The following is a 10477-nucleotide window of genomic DNA, read 5'->3' as shown; positions in this document are numbered from 1 at the left end:
AGGCGACGACGAGGTGGAGCCATCGAACGCACCGCCAGGCGGCCAGTAGGCTAGGATTTAGATGAAATCTAACCGTTTTCATACAAACTTTGTAATATATAAATAAATTTGAATGAAAACCTTTATTTTTGTGCACTTATATTTATTTGGAGGCGGCGTTTGGGAGACGCGGCTGGGGAGCGACATGAACAAAACACGTCTTCAACAAAACACGTCCCCAAACGTTTGATCCAAGGCCTTTTCAAATAACCCCGCAAACTGCTCCACAAAACTCAACCGTGTATACTGCCCCCTTTCCCTCTTGCCGATCCACGTGGGGCTGTTTAGGGCATGCCCAACGCTCCAGCTTGGACTACTTCCCCAGCCCTCCACGTAGGTTCGGATGGTCCCAAATGGCTCTTCCTGCCGCTTGCAGAGTAAAGTAGTAGCCTGCAGAGGAGGCTACCTCCTCCTAGCCAAAAGCGAATCTTCCACCGTAAAGCAAGAAAAAATGATGCATGCAAGAGCCCCATGATAGAAACAGACAACCAGGAAAAGGGAAAAGGCTGAAAGGGTGGGTCCCAAGAGTTGCTGCCACCGTTGGAAGATTGTTTCATTGTGTAGCTGCTCCAAGTACTTTTATTCATGAGGCATACACATACCACTGCCTCCAATGCTCATGCCCTTATGGAAGACAGCGCGTTGGGGCCCACCACACCACGAGCTAGCTTATCTCTTCCACGAGAGCTTTTCCCTTCTTTCGTACACAGAGTTCGTCACGGCCGCGCCGCTGCCGATTACCACCTCGCGTCGCCGCCGGTCGCCACCTCCAGCGAGCGCGGCGCCGCCGGTCTCCACCCCCGTGAGCTCGCCGCCTCAGGTCGCCACCCCCGCGAGCGCGTCGCCGCCGGTCGCCACCTCCGCCAGCGCCGTCGCCCGTCATGAAGGGAAGGGCCTTCGCCTCGCCGTCGGGCGCGCCGGTGATCCCCTTCTCACCTGGCGCCGTCGGGAAGGGCGAGCCGCTTGGCCCTCTCTCCCATGGTCCAGCGCGTCGATGGTCCCTGCCACTACTCTTCTTCCTGTTAGGGCATGAGCAATGGAGGCAGCTGTCCAACTAGGCTTGGATAAAACTTTTGACATATGCATGCCACGTTATGGTCCCATTAATGTGTCTTTCTCTCAAAAGCTGATTTGGGTTTTCTCTTTCTCTCTCACATTTTTCACTTTATGGCTGAAGAGGCTGCCTCCTGATGAAGAGGCTGCCTCCTTATCCGAACCTAATTTGGACCACCCGAACCAAGATAAAGCTGTGAGGCAGCACCCCTAGGGCTATGCATTGGGCATGCCCTTAATTTCCGCTCCTCCCAGGCTCCTTAGTTCTACATCTAAAAACATCCAAGGATGTAATAAAAGCATGCTTCCCATTGTTCTGGTTGTATTTTTTTATTTGAAGCTGTATCTATTTTTTGATTTTTTTAATTTTTTACATCCCAAATGATGGCAGTGGTGGATGTATTTTTTCTTCCTTTTCTACATCGAAGATCTGACTCGCCCCTATTTTTGGATGTAAGAATAGTAGGTTCACCCTAGGTTTTTTTACATCCCGAATGTTAGATGTATTTTGTTTCTTTTTTCTACATCCACTGATTTGGAACCGTATAAATTTTCTGAACTTGAAGTCTCGAAGTGCAATAGAAATAGATGATGTATTTATTTTGCAGGATCGATCTTGTATTTTTTTCTCTCGTCATGAACTTGGAACGGATCCACGGAATGAGAAGTCGCTGATTTGGCACATCCCGTGTTTAACTTGCAGCGGACATTCTAGACGGAAAGAGAAACGTCTGGGAGTAGACTTTCTATTTTTAGAAGGCTGGGGAATATTAGGAGTAAATTACACATACATACCATTTTTGGGGCAACGGTTACGAGTAGGTACCAACTCTGGTAATTTTTTCAAGTAAGTGCAACTTCTGGGGCAGGTCGTAACAAATTGAGCAACTCTTGTGTTGACACTCATTTAACTGCGCGGGCCTACATGTCAGAGCAAACGGCCGTCAGCCAGCCGTTAGGGCACAGCCATTAGACATGTCTGGTACTCCTGGTCGTCGCACATCTCACTCATTCTCCCGCCGGTGACCACCAGTACCATCGAAATAAAGCAACGAGCCGCCGCCCGCTGCTGGCGGTAACACCCAGTCCGCTCGTCGCTTTGAGAAGTTTGGCAGCAACAGCATGCTGTGCTCGTTGCCCGCACCCGCATACGGCGAGGGGGAGAACGCCGCCGCTGCAGATCCAGGCCGCCGGAGGTCTGTAGCCCGTCTTGTGGAGAGGAGCTAGCAGCAGAAGAGGGGACCGGCACGCGGTGGATCTCGTAGAGGTCAAAGTATGGGAGTGGCCGGTGAGCACATGAGTACATGCATAGCTAGCAACAACACACCGATGCATGCCTTTCTTGCTAGCTGCCTAGAACACGCGCGGATGGCAAGCCCGCGCAAGCGCGCACACACTCACTTTTGCAGCGGCAGCATTAGCGCGCACATACAGGCAGCAGCACCACGCGCGAGCTCGCGATCGAGCATGGCAACGGCGGCCATTGCCTCCCATGCTAAGCAAACGTGCCGATCCCCACTGTAGCGTACAGCTAGCTCGCGCCATCATGTCATTCCAGTTCTAGCCAAGCGCGCCAGCCTCACCTGCCTGGACCGTACGTGCATCCGCTGACACGCAAGTATCAGCGCGCACGCGTCAGCCTGCCTGAGAGCGCGAGGTGGCCGGCCGGCGGCAGCTTCCGACGGCCGCGCGCACAAAGAGGAGGTGCACGACAGCTTCGTCCCGTGGCGGCGGCTCTGCGATTTGGCACGAGACGAACATGGTGTTGGCAATAAGCCATGTCCGGCGTGGCGGTGACCGGTGTCTGTGCACCAGGTCGACGTCCATGGCGGGCAGGGCACGTAGGTGTGCGTGAGTGCGTGTGTTTAGGGAGTCCGGCTCGTGTGCAGGTGCATGCGCTGGACGTACAGGTCGGACCAGGTCCAGGATAGCTACTGGCCGCGTTGATCGCGTCTGGGCGCGAGCAGCCGGAGCAAGCGGATCATGGCGAGGTGGGAGCGTTAAACGCGTGAGTGCGCGTCGTGGGCGCGGCCGTGGCGTCGTGAGTGCGAGCCGGAGCGGCTACAAAACCCCACACCCCTGTACTCCATTGTTGCACCGAGTTGGAGCTCGCATAAGAAAAAAGAGGCGTCTGTGCGCCGGGCGTTCGTGCGCCTGAAAATTGTGTGCCTCCTTTTCTTCTACCTTTGTCCGTGAGTAGAGAGAGAGGAGAGCTAGCTAGTGCCAAAACCAACATTTGGTATCAGAGCGAGGTGATGGCGCTGGTTCCGCACGGTGGTGGCGCCGGGGGGAGCGCGATGCCGCTCTTCTGTCCGATGCTCACCCGCGACAACTACACCGTCTGGGCGATCAAGGTGGAGGCCAACCTCGACGTGCAGGGCGTCTGGGAGGCGGTGGTTCCAGCGGACCCGGCGGCGGCGGTCGATCCGGAGAAGAACAAGAGGGCGAGGGCGTACCTGCTCGGCGCGCTCTCGGAGGACATTCTCCTGCAGGTGTCGTCGAAGAAGACGGCGGCGGCGATCTGGGAGTGCCTCAAGGCGCGGTTCGTCGGCGCGGATCGTGTCAAGGCAGCTCGGCTGTCGACGCTCCGCGGCGAGTTCGACCGGCTGATCATGGCGGAGGGCGAGGAGCTGGACGTCTACGCCGGCAAGATCGGCTGCATGGCCGCTAGGTTCGCAAGCCTCGGCGGGACGCTGAGCGACGCCACGATGGTGAAGAAGCTGCTCGACACCGTCCCGGACTCGCTGTTCGCGGCGGTGGCCGGCATCGAGCAGTTCTGCGACGTCGAGACCGTCTGCTTCGACGAGGTGCTCGGGCGTCTCAAGGCGTTCCAGGAGCGGACGGAGCGGCGCAAGGCGGCTGTTGGCGGAGAGCGTCGTGGCGACCAGCTTCTGCTCACGGCTGCTCAGTGGGAAGCACGACGCCGTCAGCGCGGCGGTGGCCACGACCACGACGACGGCGGGAGCAGCGTGGACTCGGGCGCGAGAGGACGGCGCGGCAAGTGCTGGAATTGTGGCGTTCGCGGCCACTTTTCCCGTGACTGCCCGGAGCCGAGGAAGGAGAAGGCGCTGCTCGTCGATGTCGACGACGAGCCGGCGCTTCTGTAGGTCATGGCTTAGGGGGTGAATGTTGGCAATAAGCCATGTCCGGCGTGGCGGTGACCGGTGTCTGTGCACCAGGTCGACGTCCATGGCGGCCGGGCAGGGCACGTAGGTGTGCGTGAGTGCGTGTGTTTAGGGAGTCCGGCTCGTGTGCAGGTGCATGCGCTGGACGTACAGGTCGGACCAGGTCCAGGATAGCTACTGGCCGCGTTGATCGCGTCTGGGCGCGAGCAGCCGGAGCAAGCGGATCATGGCGAGGTGGGAGCGTTAAACGCGTGAGTGCGCGTCGTGGGCGCGGCCGTGGCGTCGTGAGTGCGAGCCGGAGCGGCTACAAAACCCCACACCCCTGTACTCCATTGTTGCACCGAGTTGGAGCTCGCATAAGAAAAAAGAGGCGTCTGTGCGCCGGGCGTTCGTGCGCCTGAAAATTGTGTGCCTCCTTTTCTTCTACCTTTGTCCGTGAGTAGAGAGAGAGAGGAGAGCTAGCTAGTGCCAAAACCAACACATGGCACCACTGCACGAGCGCTGTGCCGCTAGCTTGCGCCTTCCGGCGACCGGCCTTGAGCAGCACAAACCTGCACTCCCGCACCGGTCAACCGTCCCTGGCGAGCATCTTGGCCGGCAGCACGTCCAAGCATGCATGCAGGTGCACGTCCAAGTTTTTTTTAAATCCGTGTGCATGGATGATGTTTAACCCGCTCGGGCCAAACGGCAGGCCGACGGACGGTTGCTATGACAAGTGGGCCTGTGTGATTAATTCACTGTTAACTCCAAAGTTGCTCAATTTGTTACGACCTGCCCCAGAAGTTGCACTTACTTGAAAAAATTACCAGAGTTAGTACCTACTTGCAAGCGTTGCCCCAAAAGTGGTACCTATATGTAATTTACTCGAATATTAGACTAGTTTATTTCTATTTTTGGGTGGGGCACTCCGTAAAACTAACTGGTGCTAGGGCACTCTGTAGCAACGTCCTAGAAAAAGGGTCTTTAGTGAAAATGTGAGAGAGAAAGAGAAAACCCAAATCAGCTTTTGAGAGAAAGACATATTAATGGGACCATAACATGGCATGCATATGTCAAAAGTTTTATCCAAGCCTAGTTGGACAGCTGCCTCCATTGCTCATGCCCTAATGGGCTTTAGTCCCGGTTGTAAACGGTCCAGACTAAAGGCCCCTCTTTAGTCCCGGTTGCTTACGAATCGAGACTAAAGATCCATCCACGTGGGTTCCGTGCGTCGGCAATGTCTGCAGGTGATTTTTTTCTAATTTTATTTTTTCTAATTTTTTGCACTCCATTTTTTTTTGATTTTTTCAGAATTTCTATTATTTCAGTTATTTGCATAGTTTAGTCTCTATCTCTAACTGCACTTATCTCTAGTCAAATTATTAGACTAGTTTATTTCTATTTTTGGATGGGGCATTTCGTAAGACTAACCGGTGCTAGGGCACTCTGTAGCAACGTCCTAGGAAAAGGGCCTTTAGTTCCGGTTCATAATGGGCTTTAGTCCCGGTTGTAAACGGTCCAAACGAAAGGCCCCCTTTAGTCTCGGTTGCTTACGAAAAGGGACTAAAGATCCATCCACGTGGGTTCCGTGCGTCGGCAATGTTTGCAGGTGAATTTTTCTAATTTTATTTTTTCTAATTTTTTGCACTCAATTTTTTTTGATTTTTTCAGAATTTCTATTATTTCAGTTATTTGCATAGTTTAGTCTCTATCTCTAACTGCACTTGTCTCTAGTCTAATTACTTACTCGTGGTCAAACTTCCCGCTCGGTCACCCATCCTCCCACTACTTTAGCACTAGCACACTTAACTTCCGAGTTCCATCCCTTCCCACATCCAAGTGCTTCGTGCGCATGTATGTGATACTTGTATCATATCAATCCTATTAACACGTTGGTCGATGTCACATTTCTTAATTGTTTGAATTTCAAATAATTATTTTAATAAATAAAAATAATGATGTTATAATAGTCTTGAATATATAAATAAACATTAACTTTTTAATTTGTATTATTTTTATTATTTTTAAATTTTTTTAAATATTTTTTTCCAAACCTAAAACCTAAAAATTTGAAAATCTAAAAATTGGGTAAAAGTAATAGTAATCTTTATGCAGGATGCAATTATTAATTTTAATCTTTTAAAAAATATAAAATATAAAATTCGTAATTTATAGAAAAAACTAAAATCTTTCTGCTTTCGTATTTTCATTCGGATGTAACTTTCCCCACGATGATTTTGATATATTATACGTTTTTTTCCGATGTTGTATGCAAAAGTTAATGCGGTTTTACCATTATTTAAACCTTTTTTTACAAAAAAGTGAAAATTCGAATTTCTTAATTTCACCGAATAGTAGGTTGCATAATATACAAGAATCTGAAAACATTTTATTTTTTAAATTTTCTATCATTTTCTTTTGTATTTTACAAAGCAAAAAAGGCGATCCACAGGGGGCGGGTGTGAAGGGTGCGTGTGGAGTAAAAAACCAGAAAAAACCGTTAATTCTGGTTGGGGACACCAACCGAGACTAAAGGGTATCCTTTAGTCCCAGTTGCTAACCGAGAGCCACCATAGCTCGTTAGTCCCTGTTGGTGAGCATTAGTCTCGATTCACCAGCAGAACCGGGACTAAAGACCCCATTAGTCCCGGGTCAAAGTATTTGGGGACTAATGGGTTGGGATAGAATGCCTTTTTTCTACTAGTGTGACAGCTACATGCATCACCGAAGGGATTTTATCATATGTATATGGCATGCACGCCCAAAAAGATAGGATCAACACTAATCAGCTGCATGCATGCGGCGGGTTGTGCGGTCGTCCGGCTCCAACAGAAGCCGCCGCACAGATTGTTAATTGTGCGGCGTCGCTGTGTAGCATGGTTCAACATTCTTCGTGATGTACGGAAGCATCATTTTGTGGGCGTTTGAAATCAATAGTTTTGTTTCTGAGACAGTAAAAAATGCTTCTCATGCAGTTGGAATTTACTTCAAATACAAAAAAAGGAACAGTTTGTGAATATACTAATTTTATGTCAATGTGGCAATGGGCAAAGTTATGTTTCCATTGAGGTGCAGGACAATTTCACTAGTAAAAAATGCCTTTAGTCCCGATTGTTAAGGGCATTTAGTTCCCGTTTTGCAATTGGGACTACAGAATCGGAACTATATGAGGGGGTAGGGCTAGGGGGCTTTCTATGCTGCGAACCGGGACTAAAAGTCCCAGTTTGTAACACGAACCACTAAAGGCCATGATGACTATATTTTTTATTCAATTTTTTTTCTAATTTCTTCGCTCCCTTTTTTTCTATTTTTTTAGAATATCTAGTATTAAATTATTTGACTATATTAGTCTCTAATTACACTTAATCCCAGGTTAAATTGCCCACTTATGGTCAAACTTCCCGCTCGGTCACCCATCCTTAGACTGCTCTAGCACTAGCACATTTAATTTTCCAGTCCCTTCCATCCCGCTTCCAAGTGCTCTACAGACATGTTATTTATACTACTATCGTTACAATCCTATTAACCAGCAGGTCACGATTTCAGACTTCTTTATTGTTTGAATTTTAATTAATTCTTTTAACAAACAAAACTAATGATGTAATAATAATCTTGAATAAATAAATAACAATTTTTTTTGCAAAACCTAAAACCTGAAAATTTTCATACTTCCCTTTGGTTTGAGAATATAAAAATTGGCTAACCTGGTAAACCCTGGTGAATTCGGATGTAACTTTTCCGTAAATACATTTTTATATATTAAACGATGTTTTCGAGTTCGGATGCAAAAGATAATCCCATTTCACCAAAAAAAATATAGTCTGTTTGCAAAAAAAATCAAAATTCATGGTTGTTATTTTTCATGGTAACTAGATCAACTAGCCTACCTATATCTAAAAGGATTAGTCCCGATTTGTAACACCAACCGAAAATAAAGAATTTTGCACCAAAAGCAGCTTGTCGCAACCCCTTTAGTCTCGGTTGGTGTCTCCAACCTGGACTAAAGGTTAAGTTAGAAACCGGGACTAAAACTTTTCGGTGTCCTAGCCATTCGAACCGAGACTAATATGAGCATTAGTTCCGGTTTGTAACACGATCAGGACTAATATTCTGGGCAGCTCCGAACGAAAACCTTGTTTTCTACTAGTGTTTGCTTCCATAACTAATGAAACTTGCATCGACAACATGTAAACTTTTTGTCTTTCATATGACTAATCATGGATACAAAATCATGCTTCCCACAATTTGCTTATGTGCTTCCAAAGAAATAAAATTGCTCCAATCAATTTGAAAAATATTCTTCCACATGGAGCAGCTGACAACAGCCTCGCGCAGCAGACGAGGTACATGTATGTCTTTCTGGAGCCCCTCTATAACAACGTCGACCTCGGCGAAGAAGTACGGTCGGCGAGATCATGGTCGCAGAAGTACATGATGATGTTAGCGAGAAAACGCGAGCGGCAAGGACGTGGGAACTCCGAGGTGTCTTTGCGACACTGGGTGGCCAGGAAAATGTCTACTCGAGGTGACAACGCACACGGCGAGCTACCTTGGGAAGTTGCCGGAGCTTCCCTGGATCAGCGACAGCTCGCGCCCGTGCAAGGTGTCGAATACCTTGGGCACGACAACGGTGGGGATGATGGCTTGGCCAATGTGCGGCCCAACGGCTGCGAGCTCAACATTGGGCATTTGGATCAGCCGTATTATGGCATGAGCACCGACAGAGTCACCCGGATGTCCTCGAATCAAAGCCCTAGCCGTGCTAGCTCCTGCCCCTGCGTACTCGATCTCTCTACGCCGGTCAGCAGCAAGCGCATCGCCACCGCCAGGTTTGCCGCCGTGGTGGAGGAGTGGGGAACGTGGTGGAGTGGGTAGGGGAACGTGGGGTTGATCAGAATTTATAGGGAAATCATCGAACATTAGATTGAACTGAAGTCATAGCTCGGATGATCGTCTGTCCAAACGAAGAGAAGGAATCGGATAACAAACTAGAATACTTTTCCATATTTACTAGGAAGTATGGCGCGGCGCCACGGCACGCCAGTGGTGTGAAATGCTTCGAATATCCAACATATAAGGGGGAAATCATTATTGGCAGAGCTTCGGCGGAGCATGCATTAGTGTGAGATTTGCCGATGACAACAATGTCACATCAAGTAATATAAAATAAATGTCATTGTAAAAATTGCAAGCCAGATATCAACAAATAGATTCATAATGTCTCATTAAATTCATAATATACAAACTTAGGTACCACAACCAGACCTTACATTAAGTGTGTAGACAATACAGAACATAGGTTGCTGCATCGTGCATATATGTTACTTTAGTGAGCCTATGTTTTTCAGCCGACTAATTGCTTCAGACCTCAGGTAAGGAGGCACATTTCAAATATGACATCGTTCAGGAAACTAATTTTGTGACACCTCACTAATTCTGTCAATTATAAAGCACAAAACCAAAAGTACTAAGTAAATCTTGCTAGAATTTGCAGCAAGCCAGCTATCTTGACGTCAGAAGTTTATTACAAAACAATGGAGTAAAACCATGCATGAATTGTACAATCTGAACCCAAGCAGCAGTGTAAGGTTAATTGTCAGTATTCTCGCCCGCATTTTATTAAGAAAAATGTTCTGAAAATAGGTTTGTGAAAAATGAGCGTTTGTTATGGACTTGGGTTTTAGGGAAGATGAGCGGGCTAGTGGATTCATCGGCGTACAAACAGAATAACAAACAGGGCACGATTTACCCGGCTTTAGACCCCTAGAGGGAAAACCGTAAGTGCTACTTGTCTGCTCTTGATTGATGATGATTAGGGTTACAATTAAGACTGCCATGATGGATATGGTGTGATGGCGTATCGTCTAGTCGTCCTCCCCGTCGATCCCTCGTGGTCCTTATATAGGAGGCTAGGTCTTAGGATTTTGGGTCGGTTACATACTCGATTATTCCTGTATGGGCTGTGCTTGTATTGCACGCCAGGTTCAGGGCTTCAAGTGCTTACTGTGTCATGGGCTTCATGGGCCTTCTGCTGGACCACATCCTGATATGTTAAGTAGTTGGTACCTGATAAGATATGCCCATGTCATCATGTGAGTTTTTCGAGGACCAGTCTTGGTTGTATAGAGGGGCAGCTATGGAGTAGAATGAGACCGGATAAGGTCACCGGTCCTTATTTATACAAGAAAGTTGGTAGCGGCTCTGATAGGAAGGGGTCCAGTTTTTAAGAAAGATGTGCACATCACACACGGTTTTGCTCGAATAATCATAAAGTGGTTTCA

This window comes from Lolium rigidum, chromosome 3 (genome assembly GCF_022539505.1).
Source record: "Lolium rigidum isolate FL_2022 chromosome 3, APGP_CSIRO_Lrig_0.1, whole genome shotgun sequence".
NCBI lineage: Eukaryota > Viridiplantae > Streptophyta > Magnoliopsida > Poales > Poaceae > Lolium > Lolium rigidum.
This window is presented reverse-complemented; position numbering follows the sequence as displayed.